General features: G+C 36.4%; 1 protein-coding gene across 2 annotated transcripts in view; it reads left to right on the plus strand.

Annotated features, from left to right (window-relative positions):
* LOC106867543 (DNA-directed RNA polymerases I, II, and III subunit RPABC3) overlaps positions 1–21,483 on the plus strand; it is a 353,525-nt gene that overhangs the window by 285,402 nt on the left and 46,640 nt on the right. The window lies entirely within an intron of this gene.

The following is a 21,483-nucleotide window of genomic DNA, read 5'->3' on the forward strand; positions in this document are numbered from 1 at the left end:
GTATCTATCCAATATGCTTTTTGTCATTTTAGTTACAAAATAAATAAATTAATTCAATGGAATACACTGTCTGCAAGTCGATGGATACCGCATATTCTCCTCCATTTTCTTATTGCTATATATATATATATATATATATATATATATAATCATCTTCATCATTTAACATCTGTTTTCTATACTAGCATGGGTTAAATGGTTTGATAGAAGTTGGCCAGCTGAAGAGATTCCCAGGCTCCATGTCTGTTTTGGAGTGGTTTCTACAGCTGAATGTCCTTCTTAATGCCAACAACTTTACATAGTGTACTGGATGCTTTTACACTGCACTGGCATGGTGCTTTTATGCACCACTGGCACCGGTGCTTTTTACATAGCACCAGTACCCACAAGCCTCCAAGATTAGGATCATTCAGCTGAAAAGGGATGTAGGGGACATGCATTTATGCAAGAACAGCCATGTTTTTACTTATCTTGACGTGACCTACGAATGTGTGTATAATGTCTGGCTATGGGGAAAATATTACTTTGCTTGGAAACATGTATGGTTTGGCAGCAGGAATAGGCAAAATTCACTTCAGTAAACTCTCCAACCCATGCAAGTATGGGAAAGTGAACATCAGAGATTTTCATGGGTTGCTCATGGGTTGCTCATCGGTTGCTCATGACTACTCTACCATATTAAAAAAAAGAAGAAAGAAAGGACATGATTCTGGGAATCAGGCAAGTAGGCCATGGTTGAAACATCTTTGATCGTAGGTTTACTCAGTCTCCCAATCTGAGCTAAACAGCGTTCTTATATTATTATAATTTTTTTTTTTAACCACCAAAGCTAGTTTTTTGGTGTGAATAAATGCTACAACAGTAAAAGGTTTTAGTGGAATATGCATTTAACTTTGGAAGGATTAAAAAAAAACAAAAAAAAACTAATAAGTTCAAGAATTTCTATCAAAAATTGTTTGAAGAAAAGAAATTTAAAAGAAATAATCATGAGTGTCTTTTGTCAATTTAGATTCCTGTCTTTCTCTTTCGCTAGTCATTTTTGACGAGTAAGCCCCTTGTATAAAAATAACGAACAACAACGTTGTCAGCCATGTATGTTCCATAATTCCCATTAATTTCTTTTTTATTGTTGGTTATTTGATTCCATCTCAAGAATAAACTATGCAAGATTCATTGATTTTTCATTATTGTTGTTGTTGTCTAGCTATAACATTTAGTACTGAAGTATTGCCTAGCGGTGCCATCTTCATGCAGCAGACAATATCTCAATAACAGTCAGTAGTGCTGTCTGCTGCACTGAACTAACAATATGCTGCACATATATGTGTATGTGTGTATAGTATAGTGTGTGTGTCTGTGTGTGTGTGTGTGTGTGTGTGTTTCTCTGCAGACATAGATCAGCTTAGTGTGTGTGTGTGTGTGTAGTTTAAAGTTAAAACTGGCAGTGCAGGATTGTCTTGTTGATGCTTCTCCAGAACAGCGTAACCTCGTCACTTTAAGTCTATTTTCAAAATTGGCAAACTTTTCCTACATGCCAATAAGACTTTTTTTTTTAGTTGTCTGAACTAATAATTGTTAGTTTCTTCCCTACATTTTCTTGATATTGGCTCAACCTTTTCTCCTGTTATTGCAGAGAGAGAGAGAGAGACCGATCAAATTCATCTTAAGTAAAATACAGCATGGTAGTCATGTTTGGCATGATAAGAGCCAGACAGTTGGCCAAAGGGTTGATATTTTTAAACCAGTAACTAGTCTTGTACTGTATTCTTTACAAAGGCTTCTAGCACTCAAGGAATGGTTTTTCTCGCTGTAAACCTGAAGATCATTGTCAGCACTATAAAATTGGTAGGGACTATTGGCGGCACTCTAAAATTGGCTCATAGAAAGTTAAAAACTTTTTTAAATGTTTTGTTTCTATGTCTGGAAGTTCATTCACAGTATTTTTAAAGCATTCTGTTTACATGTCCGTAATTTCTTCTATAAATTTTCCACAGATTCTGTTTTAAGGGCTAGTTCATCATCATATCGGACAGCCAATGTTAAACACCTCTGGAAGAACTATAATAAACAGGCAGGGGCTGAGAATTGAGCATTGCTGACCACCTACCTGTACACTAAATTCCTTACTAAGCTCATTGCCAGCTCTACCATTGCTGACTGCATCTATTTACCTGGTTTGCACTGTTCTCACAAGCCATTCATCTACACCTGGTTTTCTTAAGTACCATTAGACTGCTGATCATGATAACCCTGTGAAAGTTCTCCAGATCAACAAATGCTTGAAAGTCTTATTCTTGGTTAGGAACTTCTCTTGCAGTTGTCTCATTGGTCTTTATATCTTCCTCCTCAAATGTGTTATCTAGATTCATTCTTAATGTATATTTAGTACAAGGATATTTCAATTTTCAATTTTCCTTCTCTAGAATCCTCTTTTATCTTGCAGTTTATTCAATTCTTATTCTTAAACCACTAATCACTACTAGCCTATGTTGGGTGGTACATCCTTCACTCAGGGTAAGACTTGGTATTTAGCATCATTTGTCTATCCTGTTTCCTAGTGAGAATGAAGTCTAATTTGGCTTGTATGTTTACCTGATTGGAAGGTGATCAAGTGGCTGGTTGGTTTCCTAAAGTTCATGGTGCAGATGGTTTGTTCATTTGCATTACAACACACTTGGTTAATTTATGTTAGTTATTGTTTTAATTAAAAAAACAAATGTTTTTTTAGTGATTAGTTTCAAAATATTAATTTTTCATTACATAGAACTGAAAACACCTCCCCATATGAGGAGGTGCTGAAAAATTGCTGACTGGGGGAAGGGGCAGGAAGATCAGTTAATTATGATTTTATTTAACATATTCTCCTCCTCAGATTCACACACTTACTGCAGGGGTCCTTCAGTTTTTCTAAGCCCTGCAAATGAACTCGCCTGGTTGAGTCTCCAACCAAGCCTTTCCTGATACCCTTAAAGCCAGGAACTTTTCAGAACCCCTTCGTAGTTCAACTTTGCAAAGATCAACACTACAGAAAACAATGCTGAAACATGCTGAACCTGTCTCAGAAAGGTAATGGAACTTTAGAAACTGAGCGATTTTGCATTAAAAAAAAAGGCAACATATCTTTTTTGCAGTGTAGATACTTTTGCTCTTTGGCATGAAGAGCACTGTCCAGTCTTCTTAGTTTGTAATGAATATTTGAGAAATGGAATGGGAATGTTTAGTAAATCAAAATAATATCCTGATAATAGGTATGCTTTCTATGCTGGAAAATCTTTGTTAGTCTTTGAAAGATGACTTAAATCTCCTAGAACATCTTTTTTTTTCTTTCTGAACATACATTGGTTCAAGAAAAAATATTTAACAGCATCATACCAAAATCTTAAGCTTACAAAAGCTAAGAAACCATACATAATTAGCAAAGACTTGGGTTGCCGGCTGTTGATAGAATCAGACAAATTATTTATAGAAAGATTGATACAGATGAAATAAGAAAAAAATTTCACTGTCAGGTGATACAGTATGTAAAAGATTTGCAGAAATTAGCAATAATCACTTTGTGCAACTTACTGAAATAATTAAAGGAAGTACTAAATTTGTGATTCAGTTGGACTGACATTACAGATGTCACTCAGGTATTAGTGTTTGTTACAGATTTGTATTAACACAGGAGGATTTACTGTTTTGCCAATCATTAGATAGATATACGACAGGTGAAGATGTGGGTACATTGATGCTACAACAATGACAAGAGAAAAAACATAGCATAACATCTACAGAAAGTGCACTTACTATAGTCACTCATTGCATGATACATTGAGAAGATGTAGTGGTTTTTAAAAAATGTTCATTTCTCTGGAGCTAAGCATTATGCATTGAATAGATGTTCTCACCAATCTGTGCCAGGATATGTGATCTAAGTTCTGCAGACGTTTACAATATACCGAAGTGTGGTAGCTGTCAAAGTGATAAGTTTTGAGACATGTAAACTTTAAAAAAAAGATGTAATGTCTTTATGAGAAAAAAAGTCAAATCTTGCAGAATTCTTCATGGTGAGAAATGCCTTTAGAAATTTTACTATTTGACAGATGTATTTGAGAAGCCTAATGAACTTAGTCACTTCTCTCTCTCTCTCTTCTCTCACTCATCTCTCTCCCTTTAAGAGAACAAAGATTGTCACTTTGAAAGTAAAAAAAAAAAAAGCATTTATAAAAAGATACTTATAGAATCATCATTTAATGTCCATTTTCCATGCTGGCATGGATTGGATGGTTTGACAAGATCTGGTGAGCCATAGAGTTGCATCATGCTCCATGTCAGCTTTGGCATAGTTTTTTATGGCTCTTCACTGTGTACTGGGTGCCTTCTTTTTGTGTTGCCTACACTTGTCAACTTGGATGCGAAAGAAGAAAAGAGCAAAAAAGGGAAAGGGATAAGACCCTTGGCTAAGTGAGGAAGTATCTGAGAGAGTGGAGAGGAGATTTTATGCTGGTGTCTTGCTATGGAGAAGATACATAGCTATCCCACATTTTATATAAGGGTCTTCTCTCTTGCACATTTCGTCTGATTCTTCTTGTGCATAATTTCTCTCTCAGTACATTAACACTTTGCATTACATGTACACTGACATTGCACATCCAATGAAGCTATATTAGTTTCATTCCTCTCTAGTCTTCATGTGTCCTTTGCATTCAGGGCCCATGTTTCACTACCACATAGCATTGTGGTTCATACACAAGCATCATACAATCTGCCTTTCACTCGGAAAAAGAGACCTCTTGTTGCCATCAAGGATAATAGCTCTCAGAGCTTTCTTCATCCTATGTTTATTCTAGCAATTATACTGCTGGATCATCCTTCGCCACTGCTAATTAGGTCACTCAGATAACAGAAACTATTTACTACCTCCAGGGAGTCTCCTCGAAAATGTATTCCTCACGTGTCCTTAGTGTTCATTACTCTTGTGCATCTTCCACATGTAAACACTACTTTCTCCATTAGCTTTTCTGTGATTCTGCTTCTCTTCTTGTGTGCCTATGGCCTGCACTGGGTACAGTATGTGGAGTTCCTGTCTACACCTTTCCGTGCATATTGAGCAAGGCTATTTACCTGAAGTGGGTAGAGTTCTGTCTGTTTTCCTGTTTACTAGAGCTTTAGTCTTTGCAAAGTTAACTTTAAGGTCCTTTCATTCCAGCTTTTGCCTCCTCACCTGGAATTTCTTTTCTATTTCTGTTACTGATTCCACTAAGAGAGTAAATTCATTATCATATAGTAGTTCCTATGCACATCTGGTCTTAGATTCCTCTGTTATGGCCTACAAAATGATGATGAATAGGGGAGTACTGAGAACTGAGCCCTGGTAAACTCCTATCTTTACTCTAAATTTATCAGTGATCTCATTACTAACTCTTACCTTATAGACTGCATCCTTGCACATGGCTTGTGTGGCATTTACAAATCCTCCATCTATCCCTAGCTTTTTCAGAGACCTCCATATCACATAGCAAGGTACTCTGTTGAAAGCTTTCTGCAGGTAAATTGAATGCCAAGTACAATGGTTTACTCATAGCTAAATACTTCTCCTGATGTTGTCTGATTAACAAGATAGCATCAGTAGTACTTCTCCTTGGCACAAAACAAAACTGCATCTCATCTAGCCTAATTCTGTTCTTAATTATACAACACAAAATGTTAAATATGAAATATTTCCATGTACTAGTGATTTTGTCTGTAAAAATAATTTAACTTTTGATTTAATTAAGCAGGTCATAATCAAGTATTTGATATGTATGGAAAAACAGTTCTGCAAATATTTTCTACTAGACATATACAATTGTAAATCAGATTGTGTCTAAATTTCATTCATTGTAGCACTGGAACAGGTAAAACATCTTTGAAGGTTCAAAAATTTGCAGAGCTCTCATACAATTCAAGTCTCTGGCCTGAATTTCCAAAAGCAAACTTGGGCATTTTTTGGCTGAGTCATCATCATTATTTAGCATCCATTTTCTAAGCTGGCATGGGTTAGACAGTTTACTGCAACTGGTAAGCTGGAAGACTGCACCAGGCTTCAGTCTATTTTGGCTGGATGCCTTTCCTAATGCCAACCACTCCAATTCTGTCTGAATTAGCAATTGTCACTTTTCTGTCTTCCTTTTATATATTTATGTAAAGTTGTACTTCTAGCTTTAATAGCGCAAAGACAAAAATACTTCTCAACTATTAAGACCATATCAAATTCTTTTAAGCACATCACTTACAAATATAAGCCACAGTTAGTTTGATGCCTTGTCCTCCAAGAAGCAAATACACTCCACTGCAGATATTCATCTGTTCTTTTTCTGTTTATTAGTTAGATTTTGTACTATCTTGGACCTACATTGTTTTATATTTTCATAATTTCAGTTTGTTTTTAGTATTATTTTTTAAAATTCTTTTATTAAGCTGAGAGAAGGTCATGAGACTATATGAAGAAAGGAGTCACAAGAGAAGAACATTTAAGGAACAATGCTGTAGACAATTGGTTGGAATCAATAAAAGAGTGAAAGCAAAGTCTTTTGTAGTGGATAATGCTTCCTAATTCCAGACACTTCAAATTTTCTGGGGATTTTCTCCATTATCATGGGAAACATAATTGATTGGCTTTAAGATAAAAAAAAAATGCCTGGGGCTTTTACAACTTTACTGTATTCATGTAAGTTTTGCAAATAATTACAAGGCTGCTATAGTAGTTTGTACTCAGCTTTAAAAAATTGCTCCCAAAATTAATGTAGTGAGAAGAAGGTATTGGTCTTGGGAGAGGAAAAGATGGTCTGGATGCTCTGACAAAAAGTTAATTTTCTGACCAAAGATATCATAATTATTATAATCACATAAGATGTGCTTTATTTCCTTTTCATGCACAAATATATATAACTATCTTGACATTGGCTTACTTGTTCCAGTCAAAGCATCTAACCCATGCCAGCATGGAAAGTGGACGTTAAATGATGATGATGACAATGATAGGATAAGGCATTACCTATGTGGTAATATATGTGTGTGTGTGTATGTGTGTATACACACACACACACACACACACACACACACACACACACACACACACAGCACACACACACACACACATATAAGGAATACTGTATTGCCACTGTACTATAATTTCAATGTTATCTTCCTTTCTTTTCTTTCTTTTTTTTTTGAACTGATAGAAAAAAAATTTGGCTAGTCTTTCTAGCAAGTTGAGGCACCACGTACAGGCTCCTGCACAGATAGGATTGATTTATAAAATATTAGTTATTGTGTGTATCTGCGTGTCTTTCTGCTTCTTTAGCTTTTATTGTAGTAGATGTAATTTGTAAATGTAAGCTCAGGACATCCCAAGAGCAATTGTGTTCATCCAATAGAGATATAATTAGAACATTTGTTGATGGCTGCCAATACCTAAAGCTATTGTCGTGCTGCCAAGAACTTTACTATAAACCCGGCTTAATCTTATTTAACTCATTGTACTCATCAATAAATGAGTTAGCCTATCAAAGCTAACCATTTCTGCCTATAATCAGAGAAAATGTGATGGCAACACATTCCCCAACCCATCACTTATTTAGATTGAACTCCCTAATATAGAATATTACAGACAAGCAGCTAGAATTGTTGAAAACTAAATTTACTTTCTTCTAATGTTCTTCCTCTTCTCTGTCTACCTTTGGTAACAGCTCATAATCAGCAAGAACAATAGTAGATGTAAACAAAACATTTGATTTTGTTTTCTTGATTACTACATTGTGTCTTCACTCTTCTATAACCGTATTTCAATGAAATACATTGCTTGTGTGTGTGTCGATTAATTTTGAAAATAATCAACTATTTAGAACTGCTTTCAGAAATAAATTCTGTCAGTACTTGTTGTTTAATCGCAGAGAAGCCCTCACTGACCTGAACAGAACTGTGACGAAATATATTCAAGCCATCAACATCCCAACTTTTTTCATGAATATTGCATTCCTAGGACAATACAATCCAATGTCTGTATGTGTATAATTAGATGAATTTACTTGCTTTTTTTTGTAAATTGATCAACCTCTCCCCTACATGGAGGTTCTGCAGTTAGATTGTCATTAATTAATAAATTAAGCTGATGTTTAGAGTATAACTTAATAAATATGATTCTTATATGAGATTATGATAGGGAAAATTTTCATTTAAAGTTTAACACGTTAAAACAAGTACTTCAGTATTGCAAAGCAATCCAGGCTGGTATTGAAAGAGTTAAGCAATATAGTGGTGTCATTATTGCTTTATAAATGTTACATCCACCAACTTGTTTTACTGTTACAAAATTTTAACTGTAAACCATCATTCAAGTAACGTAATAATTGTTCTACAAGTACTGTATGTTTAAATAAACAGTAGAGTTTTTAACTGCTTCCCTTGCGCTTAGTTTCTGCTCTTCCATTTACCCCTATGTACACACGTAATCACACACTGACACTTAATTTTCTCTCTCCGTTATATATCTGAACCATGCTTTGTCCCACATAGAAATAATTTGTGTGTATGTGCGTGCATACGCGCTATAGTTACAAAAGTGACTTAAGGAAGAGAATTTTGTCCATAACACTAACAAATAAATATACGCGCGCTCGCAGGTTTGGTGGAACAAGTAGGAGAAAATAAAACTCAATATATAAATAAGTGCTGTGCCTGAAACTCTTGGCCATCGAGTCACTTTTGAGACTTTTCGACCAATTGCGTTTGTGTGTGTGTGTGTGTGTGTGTGTGTGTACCTAATTTGGTCTCCCCTTTCTTTTCATCCTATGTTACAGTCAAATTCCGCTGTAGCCACGTCGTGTTTGCCATTAAAGGGAATAAATACATTATTGTTGTAATGAAAGGTTAAAAGCTATGTCACAAACAGGGAGGTCTCTTCGTTTCTGTTGATTTATTTATTTTGCGATTATGTCATGAAGTGACTGCCAATTCCAAGGTACATAACTCTTTCCTAAGTAGTAAGGAAGAGTTATGCACCTTCAATTTTCTTTTTCTTTTTCCCTCATAAATTACGTTTGTTCTTCCAGCATTTAGCAAAAATTGTTCGCGTTGGCGATTAAAATGTTTTGTAGTATTTAATTACATCTCTTTAAGTTCTAAGTTCAGATCCTACTTAGGAGAGCAATGCCATTCATCCTTCTGCAAATCGATAAAAGTGCCGGTCATGTAATTCGAACTGTATGGTTTCCTTCTTAATAACGCTTCTTTACGTTCTGTGTTCAAACCTCTATAAAGTTAACTTTAGCTTTCTTTTTTGGGATGTCAGTTTGATGAACTACAATCCTTCCCCTCAATGAAGGGATCCTGTCGTCAATGCAGTGAATTCCAGAATCGGTAGTGTTCTCTTTTCTTTTCTTCTGATTTTGATTCCAGCCACACTTATATTTGTATTTTGACGGTCGGGTGATATAAATACCAGCCAAGCCCTGGAGTCGATTTCTTCCACCATGCCCCAAAATATGTCGCCATGTGCCAAAATTTGAGACTATTATTATTATTATTATTATTATTATTATTATTATTATATATAGAAACAAAGCTCCGGTTTGGTCTTATTCCTGGTTGGATTTTATGTGGGTAGTGGGTTACTACCTGTAATCTTAGGTATCCACACGTTTTCAGCGGTCTTTTAAGTACTTAGAACCCTCCTAATAATCCTTGCTGTTCCTAAGAGGCAAATTTTCTGTAGGAGCTCTGCCAGGCATTTTATTTCAATCTCCTTCAGCCATTTGTCTATATCTTGGCTTACTGTTCCCAATGCACCAATTATTATAGGCACGACCTTTATTTATTTATTATTATTATTATTATTATTATTATTATTATTATTATTATTATTATTATTATTGAAGACATCACATAGTATCCAATATTGCAATGCTGTAAGATTGAAGATACTGTGTGCAGTGGAGGTTTGTACTGTCTGTCAAATCACAGCAAAGATCACAGACAGTACTTTATGCAGTTCCAAGTAAAGCTTGGAATACACCAAGATCATTGAGTATCTCTAAAGTGTCCAGATGTTTCTTCATGCTGGGTGGTATTGATCCCAGTGCTCCAATGACAACAGGAACAAACTTTCATTATCATTATTTCACTAGTCATATTTTTTGCATACTCTTACTGTACAAGCCTGTGAATCTCTGTGTGCTATAGGTATCTAGGGTTTTGTTTCTATTGTATTGTGCTATTTTGTGTATGTTGTGTGTGTGTGTAAGTCTTGGGGTTTGGGGTTATGTTTTTGTCTGCATTTTCTTAAGTCATTCCCAAGGTACCTCTTTTTATCAGGATTGTTTCTATTTTCAATCCTCACATTCTGGTTATTTCTATTTCCAGGTCTTTATATTTGGTAAATTTCTTCATTTCTTTTGGATATTGGGACTGGTAATTGAATCAAAAGTCATTGCTCTTTCCTGCTGGTCCTTGACAACACTATCTGGTATATTTTCTGTAATTTCTTTCTGTACTAGATTCAGAATATGGTCACTTTGACGTTCACAGTGATCTATTCTCTACTGTTTCTGTCCCTTAGCATTCAACAGTGATGGTGTAGTTTCCTGTGTATTCAAAGTCCTGATTGGTAGAATTGTTTGAGTATTTCTTGGAATTTTGTTGATTCTGAAGTCAAATTTTGTCAAGATCAACTAACAGTGATATCCATTAATCCTGCCCTATCAAAATTCTAGCCTTGTGCCTGAATCAGAAATGATTACTATCATTATTGGCCTAGCCTTCCTCAACTTTCACTTGACAACAAAAGTGAGGGTAAAGAGAGAAGTGCTACCTTCCAGCAAATTTGTTTAAAGGTGAGTGGATGTGGCAACGATAGTCTGAGTGAATAGGCCTACTCTAAGCATGTGCCTGTAGATTGAAGGGAAAACATTAGAGAGCACTTAGGTTAGTGGTCTGGGAACCATGGTTTTGTGGGGATTTCCACAAACAGCCCTAGGAAGTCTCCCTCTTTTGGGGAATTATTCAGTGTTGAAATTTATATTTACTGTTGTTCTTTTCATTCACTCCTTTATGTAAACCCCTCATTGTATCATCCTGTACTGTCCTCAGTGTTTTTGTGAACCCTTTAGTGGTCAATAAAGAAAACGTTATTAATAGTATCATTATCAAGTGCCAAATAGAATACCTTGTGGTATTTAGTTATACCCATCAACATTAAGAGTTTAAAACTTGTCAAGATCAAATTTTATTTCCCATTTTTTCAAGGTCAGTAAAATGCATACCGTTGAAGTATCACTGGGTTAATTTATGCAAATAATCCCACACCTTCCCAATTTTTGTTCCTGTTAATTCATCTTAAAATGGTTTAGAACTCTGGTACTGCATTTTCTGTAAACTTAAAGCATGTATATGAAGAGTGGGAGGCAGGGGGTAGGGGCAAGAGAGAGAGAGAGTGATGTGACTGTGATGGTAAATTAAATGGTGCTAGTAAGGAAGGAAAGAAGGTGAAGGACAGTGAAGTGGAAGTGAATGTCAGCCACAGAAGTATTTAAAAGTAATAATCTGAAAACAAAAGCATGATTGTCGGTAAAGATAAATGCTTTCCTGTCATCTCTACCCTAACTCATATACATGGGTTTTTTTTTTATTATGCAGTACACAAAATATTCAAAATTAAAATGATACCTCACAGACTGCAAGTATTTTCACAACTGGCTTTGTCTCCTGTCTTGATTTTAAAAGCTTCACTCTGTTCTGCACTTGAGGATGTGTGTAGACATATACAGATGTACACTATATGTTCAGAATATTTATCAAAATAAACCCAATGCAGAACCTCCATGTGCTTGCTTTCTCTGCAAGAATTAGTGCCCAAATCTTTCTCAAAATATAATCCCATGTCTTTAAAAAACATAAAGGCAGTACATATTAGCCACTCTTTGAATCTCTTTGATCATAGGTATGTTGGATGGGGGTCTTACCTGGAGCTAAACAACAACATATAAGATCTTAAAAATAGTGGCCATATTGTATATTCATCCCCTGCTCTAGTAAAACAAATAGGATCAGTTAGTTACTTAACCTCTTTATGATCCAAGAGATGCATCAATCGGTGATGAGTTTTACTGCTCTTAGGGGGAACTGAATTTTTAGAGAGTAATGGTCATGGCTTTCCAAAAGCATCATCAACATGAAGTCAAAAAAGGGCAACTAGGAGCTGAAACCAAAGTCAGGGGCTTGCTTTACTGTGAACTCACCTTCTCCTGAGCAGTGTATCAATGACACTTAACACACTAAAATATATAACAAATCGAAGTTTATGTCTTTTGGGGTTGGCTTGTTTTGTTTCTCATTTATTTGATAATAATTTAGTACTTATAATTATTTCAAATTTTGGCACAAGGTCAGCAACTTTAGATTAGTGGGTTATGTTGGCCCTTGTACTTCACCGGTAAAGTATTTTATCATCCCCAAAAGGATGAAACATAAAGTTGACTTAAGCACTATTTGAACTTAGAATGTAAAGAGTTGCAATAAATGATACCAAGTATTTTGTAGTAGTAGTAGTAGAAAACCCTTCTACTACAGACATAAGGCCTGAAATTTTGAGGGAGGAGTCTAGTTGATTTCATGGACTCCAGTACTCAACTGGTACTTATTTTATTGACCCCCAAAAGGATGAAAGGCAAAGTTGACTTCAGTGACATTTGATCTGCTATAGGCACAAGGCCTGAAATTTTGGGAGAGGGGGCCCAGTTGATTACATCGACTCCAGTGCGTGACTGGTACTTATTTCACTGACACCCCCCCTCCCCTCTCCGAAAGGATGAAATGCAAAGTCAACCTCAGTGGAACTTAAACTCAGAGCATAATGACAGATGAAATGCTATTAAGCATTTTACCTGGCATGCTAACAATTCTGCCAGCTTGCCATAATGATAATAGCAATAATGGTTTCAAATTTTACCACAAGGGCAGCAATTCGGGGGGAGGGGAGGAGTTGATTACATCAACCCTGAAAGGATGAAAGACAAAGTCGACCTTGGCGGAATCTGAACCGCTAAGCATTTCATTCAGCGTGCTAATGATTCTGCCATCCTGCCACCGTATATAATAATAGTAATAATAATAACAATAGGTTGGTGTTTTATGAGGTTGTACTTTATTGCTGGATGCCATTCCTGGTGCCTACTCTTTACCTCTTACAACAAGCAGGGCTATTCACACACACACACACACACATGCACACACACACACGCACACGCACACACACACGCACACACACACACTAGTTTGGTCTAATAAATTCAAAAGAGTCCTCAGTTAAGGTAGAATACATTTGTTTGTATAAATTTGGTGGTTTACTCTGCTTGCTGTTCAGTGTTTCTCACCTGATAGAATCCTCCAGTCAGCAATAAATATTTTTGTTTTCACCTGAATGATCCCGTTAAGTGAAAAGTTCCAAATAACTGCAACTTCAGCCACTAGCTTCAAACACACATACACACACAGGTCAAATCAGCCCCTTGCTACTCTGTGTCTTGGGTACTCAAGATCTCCAGGCAAGTTCTGGCTTGTGCAATTTATGTCATAACCATCCTGAATACTCTATGTACCCATGGGTACAGAGTAGCAAGAAACTGACTTGACCAGAATAAAATGTTATTAATCTCTAATATGGTATCGAGTACTATTTTTTGTGGCTATCAACACTAAAGGGGTATATGTATATAATGGTCACATGCATTGGACACACCCATAAGTATACATCTCACACACACTCATCAACAAGACATACAAAGGTTAAAAAGAAAAGTGTTAACTGGGAGAAAGAATTATGAAATAAATCCATTGACATTTAGCTTCTCCATATATTTCACACAAGGTGTGCAACTGAGAAGTCAGCAGCATTTGCCTCGTACCAGAAGTGCATTATACATAAGTGCAATATAAAACTGTAAATGCATTATCTGGTATGTGAGAAAATGTGGCCTAAACACCTGTTGTACACCATCTTGCTGATTTAGCTATCACAGTCAACAAACACTTGTTGTACAGCGTCTCTCTGATATAGCTATCACAGTCCACAAATACTTGTTGCACATCATTTCTCACAATTGACAAACACCTGTAGTACATGTTTTCATGGATGTAGCTTTTGCAGTAGACCTACGCCTGTTGCATACTATCTCATTATGTAGCTATCACATCTGACAAACACCTGCTGTATACCATTTCATTGATGTAGCTACAACAGTTGACAAACACCTGTTGTATATCATCTTTCTGATGTAGCTATCATGGTTAACACTTATTGTATGCTATCCCATTAATGTAGCCTTCACAATTGACAGACACTTGTTATACACCATCTTGCTGATCTAGCAATGACAGGTAACAAACACCTGTTGTACACCATCTCTGATCTAGCTATGACAGTTGACAAACACCTGTTGTGCACCATCTCATTGATGTAGCTTTCACAATTAACAAATATCTGTTGTATACCATCTCACTGATATAGCTACAGCAGGTAACAAACACTTGTTGTCCACCATCTTTCTGTAGCTGTCACATTTAATAAACACCTGTCATATACTATTTCTCCGATGTAACCATCACAGCTAGTAAACACCTCTTGTACATACAACAACCATTAATTAGTAACATTGGCACTGCACTTCATAAAATGGTAGTTAGAGATCTGGTTCTCTAATTCAGTTGTTGTTTAGTCTCCTAGTAGTTTTGCTTGAGCTATATTAAACTATGATCAAAGTCATTCCAACCATGACTATCTTGTCATTTTTCTTTTTACCTTGTGACAAATTGTTTTTAGGACTGCACTATTGAATGTCTTTTTTTTTTGTGTGTGATTATCTTACAATTTCAAGAAAAACGTATCTGCTATTTCTAACAGGTAGCGTGACTTGGTAGAAGTGTCCACAATGGCTTAGTCTCCCTCTTTTAGTAACATGCAATGGTACAACCATTTCATATGATATTTATATGGATTGGATTGCCCATGTTCAGTCCACTGCAGGACGAGGGCCTCAGCATGTTCTCTCCACCAATGATGGTCTGATGTGCAGGTTTCATGAGCTTACACTGCCACACTGCCTCAACATGGCTTGGCAGAGGGATGCAGTTTTCTTTTTTCTATGCTCATACCTGGGGGTAGTTAAGTTGATTACATTGAGCCTGGTGTTTAACTGGTACTTATTTTATCGACCCCCAAAAGGAAGAAAAGCAAAGTCGACTTTGGCAAAATTTGAACTCAGAATATATGGATGGAAGAAATACTGCTAAGCATTTCACTCAAATTGCTAATGATTCTGCTAGCTCTCTGCTGTTATATATATATATATATAAAGCTCTGATGAAACTAAAAGGTTCATATGAGAACTCTGCTCTGAGTGCAGTATTTCTTATAGCAGAAACAGCTGTGAGCTAATGAAAGTGATAACATAACACCTGTTCTTTTGTCATTAATTTATGTGTGTGTGTTTTATAAATGCGTAAATTTTATGATTAGGAGAGGAGCATGATTCAAAACCAGCACTCTGAACATGGAATATAGCATATATTTTAGTGAAAACAATATTTTAAGGACTGTAAATTCATTTCACTATGCACATAATTTTTCACTGAAATACTATGAAAATAGTGATGCAAGTTTGCAGCCCACAAGATGAAGTAAATGTTGTGTGTGTGTGTGTGTGTGTGTAAAATTAATTGACCAAATGGTAAAATTACCAACTTGATTAATCAATATCAACTCTGGGAAAATGACCCAGACCAGTGCCACCTCTTCATACCAGACGTCTCAGTTGAGCAATGCAGCATGATTACTTTGCTTGGGTTTTAGTTACATTGTCTTCAGCTTGTTGAAATATCTCATCTGTGCATGCCATGACAAAAAATGATATTTGTTTCAAATTTTGGCTCAATGCCAGCAAATTCAGGAGAGGGAGTAAGTCGATTACATTGACCCCAATATTCAGCTGGTACTTATTTTCTTGACCCTAAAATGATGAAAGGTAAAGTTGACCTCAACAGAATTTGGGCTCAGAATGTAAAGACAGACAAAATGCTACTACTAAGCATTCTGCCAGCTTACTGCCCTGTGACGACAGATGATATTAGTAGTTTACTAATTGACAGGCTGATCTGGTCATTGACAGTATGTTGTCTGTTCATCTGCTCACCATCTTGTGATATCTGCCAGCCATTCATTGAAATAGTCCACATCCCATGAGTTCAACAACATACCCTGGGTCGAGTGGTTACTTGCTATTTAACTCATAGCTGGGGTCCTGACAGGTACCACTATCCTGGGTTAGAGTTGACCTGGGAACAGCGGTGGCTAAGAGATGAAACCCTGGAACTGCCGAACCCCACTATCAGAGGCAGTGCAAAATCATACCTAGGGCTTTTACTGAGAGCTAATAATCCTTTCTACTATAGACACAAAGCCTGAAATTTTAGGGAGGGGGATAGTCAATTACATCAATCCCAGTACGCAGCTGGTACTTCTTTTATTGACCCTGAAGGGATGAAAGGCAAAGTTAACCTTGATGGAATCTCAGCTCAGAGCATGAAGACAGACGAAATATCACAAAGCATTTCTCCTGGTATACTAACAATTCTGCCAGCTCGCCACCTTGAGAGCTAATAATGATAACAATACAAAAAATAGTCAGTTGAAATTTTGCACAGACAAACTGAAAGGCCTCCCTCAAACACAGCAATGTAAGATACTGGTCTTTGAGTGTCTTAGTCTGAGCCCCATCTCCATGGAGAAGTTGATCAATTTCCATTATAGCAGTCTTATAACACACTTCGTATCTTTTCATCTCATTACTTGTTTCAGTCATTTGACTGTGGCCATGCTGGGGTATTGCTTTGAAGGTCTTAGTTGAACAAATCAATTCTAGGATTTTTTTTTTTTTTAAGCCTAGTATTTATTCTATCAGTCTCTTTTGCCAAACCACTAAGTTATGAGGATGTAAACATACCAACACTAGTTATTAAGCTATGGTGGAGGACACACACACACACACACACACACACACACACACACACATACATATAATGAGCTTCTTTCAGTTTCCATCAGCCAAATCCACTCACAAGGATTTGGTTGGCTCGAGGCTATTGTAGAAGACAGGTGCCATGCAGTTGGGAAGCAGGCTTCTTAACACACAGCCATGCCTGCACACACACAGAGAATCTTTAAACTGGATGACACATTGGTGTATCAGCCTTATAAAGAACAGAAATCTTTAAACTGGAAGGCAAAGAAATTCTTGAAGTAGTTGTATGCTGTCAACTTAATGTGACAGTTCTCTGAAGGGAATAATACTACTGTTGGTTAGACCTAGGAAGCTGCACTGCTTCCTGTCGGCCTTGACACATTTCCTATGTTCTTATGTTTAGAAGGGGGACACAAGAGGGAGACATAAGGACACAGGAAATGTGTCAAGGCCGACAGGAAGTGTTGCAGCTTCCTAGGTTTAACCAATAGTAGTATTATTCCCTTCAGGGGACTGTCACATTAAGTTGACAGCATACAACTACTTCATTGTATCACTACTGTATAAATCTCTCTGAGAGATTTAGAAATGTATTATTTCTAAAAAGAAATAATACAGGGATTTTAAAATTTGCCATCTTTGTTGTCTTCACATGCATTGTGTTTCACAAACTGTGATAGAAATTTCCAAATAAATACATATTCATCCACAGTATTATCTGGCATTACATTTATAAGCAAGACAGGGTCTTATATAGGTAAGACTTTTTTTCTCTCTTTCACCCCACCTCTTACTGTGTGTGTGTGTTTATTTTTCTATGTATGTGTGTGTTTATATGTATACGATTGAAATTTCAACTGTATATAATCTATATATATATATATATATATATATATATACCGGAGTAAGCACATAAAATGTGCAACAAGGTGGAAAAAAGAGTACTCAAATACCAGAGGTAGAGTAATATGCTTTATTTAAAAGCAGCAGAAATATAACAAAAAACCGTTACTCTGAGTTTCACGTTCCCGTTCATCGGACAGTTTTGTTTATATATATATATATATATATATATATATAAATGAGTTTGGAGGGATATATTATCTGGGTGGATACTGAATTTGCTCTTAGTTAAGTTCCAGTTAACAGCTAACCACACCAATCAATATCTAATGTCTGTGTCTACATTTAGTTGTTAGTCACTTTGTGAATTCTTCACATAGGTAGTTCCATGTACTCTTCGCTGGATGGTAAAGATTGTCTGTCGTAAATATTAATATGAACTCCAGACTATTAAATTATATGCACCTTCTCATTGACTTAAAACCGTGTACTGTTCTGACTGACAGGTCTTAAGCCGGGCTGGGCGTATGTCGGATTTATATTTTTCAAAACTATTTTCATTCAAATATAACTGGTGCTTGAAAGCAACTGAGTGAGAGACAGTGCCAGGCAGTGGATGCCTAGGTCTAAGGGAGGTCTGTGTTGCCAGATGCTGCCATATTTATCCTATGTGCAGTTGCCTAAAGTCTGACAACCGATTAAAAAAATTTTTTTCATTTAAAAAAAATTTTTCTTTGGTTGTAAAGTCAAGGAGGTATATATATATATATATATATATATATATATATATATATATATATATTTATATATATATATATATACAAACAATATATGAGTATATGCATATATATGTACATGTATGTACATACCTTCATCTACATGTACATATAGATACATAACTGGGTACATGACGTGGCAAAAGAACATGGACAAAATGATAAACAAGGTACAACAAACAAGCAGGTCACATAGAAACATCTCCTTCATCAGCTGCCACCATTAAAACCCCGGCGTTTCGAAAAATTAAGGCAGTACGCATCGTTAAAATGGTTCTTCCCACGAACACAAATTAAATTTTTTTTGTGGAGGGTAGTGGCGGACGGAAAACAAGACAGGAAAACGAAACGGTGAAATAAACAAACAAAAAGGCTGTACAGCCAGACGTGAAGTGTGTATGTATAGAACGCTGTGAGGCATGAACTGGAGAGGCGAAGAAGTACGTGCGAGCTTCTTTCAGTTTCCGTCTACCAAATCCACTCATAAGGCTTTGGTCGGCCCGAGGCTATAGTAGAAGACACTGGCCCAAGTTGCCACGCAGTGGGACTGAACCCGGAATGATGTGGCTGGTAAGCAAGCTACTTACCACACAGCCACTCCTGTGCCTATATACATATATATACATACATACATATATATATGTATACACACATACATATATATATGTATACACACATGCATATATATATATATATTGGTTGAAATGGTGATTTATATATGTTCCCCTTGTTCTTAACTGATTTCATTCATTGTTTTCTGGCCATGCAGTGGCACCTCTTTTGACTCCATCAAGGGATTATATTTTTTAGTTGTTTATACTTGCTTTTTAGCACCAAGTTAACTTTAATAAAATAGTTTTATCATAAAGAAGTATTCTAGTCATGACCATTCCATCTCTTACAATACATGGCATTTCAAAACATCCTTTCCGTAATTATAGTAGGATATGGTTTGAGGGAGATTTGGCTGCCATTTCTAGCAGGTCGACTGACCATGTGGCTCGCTTGTTGGCTCATTTGTATGTTTTTGTTTTAGTTGGCTATTTATCAGTGTCAGTACTCTTATGAGGAACCAAAAGCAAGTAATCTTTTTGGCATGAAGGTAGATACTGCAGGATAATCTTCAATGTACTGTTTTTTGCTCCCATCACATTGATATATAATATTGTACATGCTAGGCATTTCCATGTTTCCATGTAGCAAATTCAACTCCCAAGGTATTTGATCGACCTGAGGCACTTGCCTAAGGTGCCATGTAGTGGGTTAGAAATGAACAGAACTATCTGGTTGTAAAGTAAACATCTTAGTCCCACAGCCATGCCTGCAACCAGAGTGTTTACGTTTCGGTTTAAGATAGATATACTTAGCTTGATTTATCATATGACATGCAAACAACATCACCATTATGGTTATCAACAGTTCCAGAATATTCTTCATTTGTTTGTGGAGAGAGGGAGTTGTGCACGAGAGGTTTAATATTGGAGGATGTTGGACACAAATTATCTCAGAATAGATTATTGTTAGAACAGGGCTCCAGATCTAATTCTAAGGCAAACCAAAATGATTGAGGACTTTAACAGCTTCTTACAGCCTTCCTCCAAGTCCATAAATTCTGTGAGATAATCAAATGATCGTTAGTTATGTACTGCTTCCATTCCTTACAGTTGTGAAATATTTCTACCCATGCTACCTCAGGAGACTAATTAAGTTTTAGTGGATTTTACCACCTGTGCTTTTAACACAGAATATTAAGCTTCAAGCCTGAAGTTTTGTTGCCCAACACGTCATTGGACTTGATTAGCTGCAACTGTACATGCAATTTTTTTTTTTTACTTTTTAAAATTAGACAAGCAGGTAGTTAGATAAATAGTGTAAGACAGTCAAACTGATACACAACTTTTATAAAGTAACATGCAACAGATAGAAACATTTCCTCCATCTGGTCTTAGTGTAAATAAAATATTTTGCTGTTTACCCATCATTCCATCCAAATTCCTTTGCCAGCTATTTAGAGAAAGAGTCTCAGTTTCCATTACGTCATTACTGCATCAATTTGAGCCATAGCATACTGAGATGGAGTGGTGGGTGAAAAGGCGTGGTTGTTTGGCAGTGTGGTTAGCTGGTTTGTATGCCACACAAACAACCACTATCTGCACTTCCATGCAAACATTGTCACCATGACAACAACTTGTTAGAGTTTTGTTTTTCTTCAACTGGCATGGCTTTTAGATTTTTCTCTTTATCAGTTTTGTTTTTATCATAAATTGTTTGTTTTTTGTTTGGGAGTTTTTTTATTTAAAAAAAAAAAAAATCATGTTGTTGTTTAGGGATTTGCCTCTGTCTTCATTCCCCTTGCTGCGTCTACTTGCTTTGTAACATTGGACTAAACATGTTGCCTTCATTATCATCCAAGCCAGTAAATTACCACCATCACATTAACTGTCAACACCACTACTACCATAACCATCATCATCAGCAGCAGCAGCAGCAGCATCAGAACTATCCTTCTCATCACTGCCTGAGCCAACAAAAAGATCTCTACTCGGCCTGCTAGAAACAGCACTCCAACCTGCACCAAATCACAACATACCCTGTTAAAATGACAAAAGACACATTGGATAATCTAGTCTTTTACTTATATCATCATCGTCGTTTAACGTCCGCTTTCCATGCTAGCATGGGTTGGACGATTTGACTGAGGACTGGTGAACCAGATGGCTACACCAGGCTCCAATCTGATTTGGCAGAGTTTCTACAGCTGGATGCCCTTCCTAACGCCAACCACTCAGAGAGTGTAGTGTATATATATATATATATATATATATATATAT

The sequence above is a fragment of the Octopus bimaculoides genome, chromosome 20, assembly GCF_001194135.2.
Source record: "Octopus bimaculoides isolate UCB-OBI-ISO-001 chromosome 20, ASM119413v2, whole genome shotgun sequence".
In the NCBI taxonomy this organism is placed as follows: Eukaryota; Metazoa; Mollusca; class Cephalopoda; order Octopoda; family Octopodidae; genus Octopus; species Octopus bimaculoides.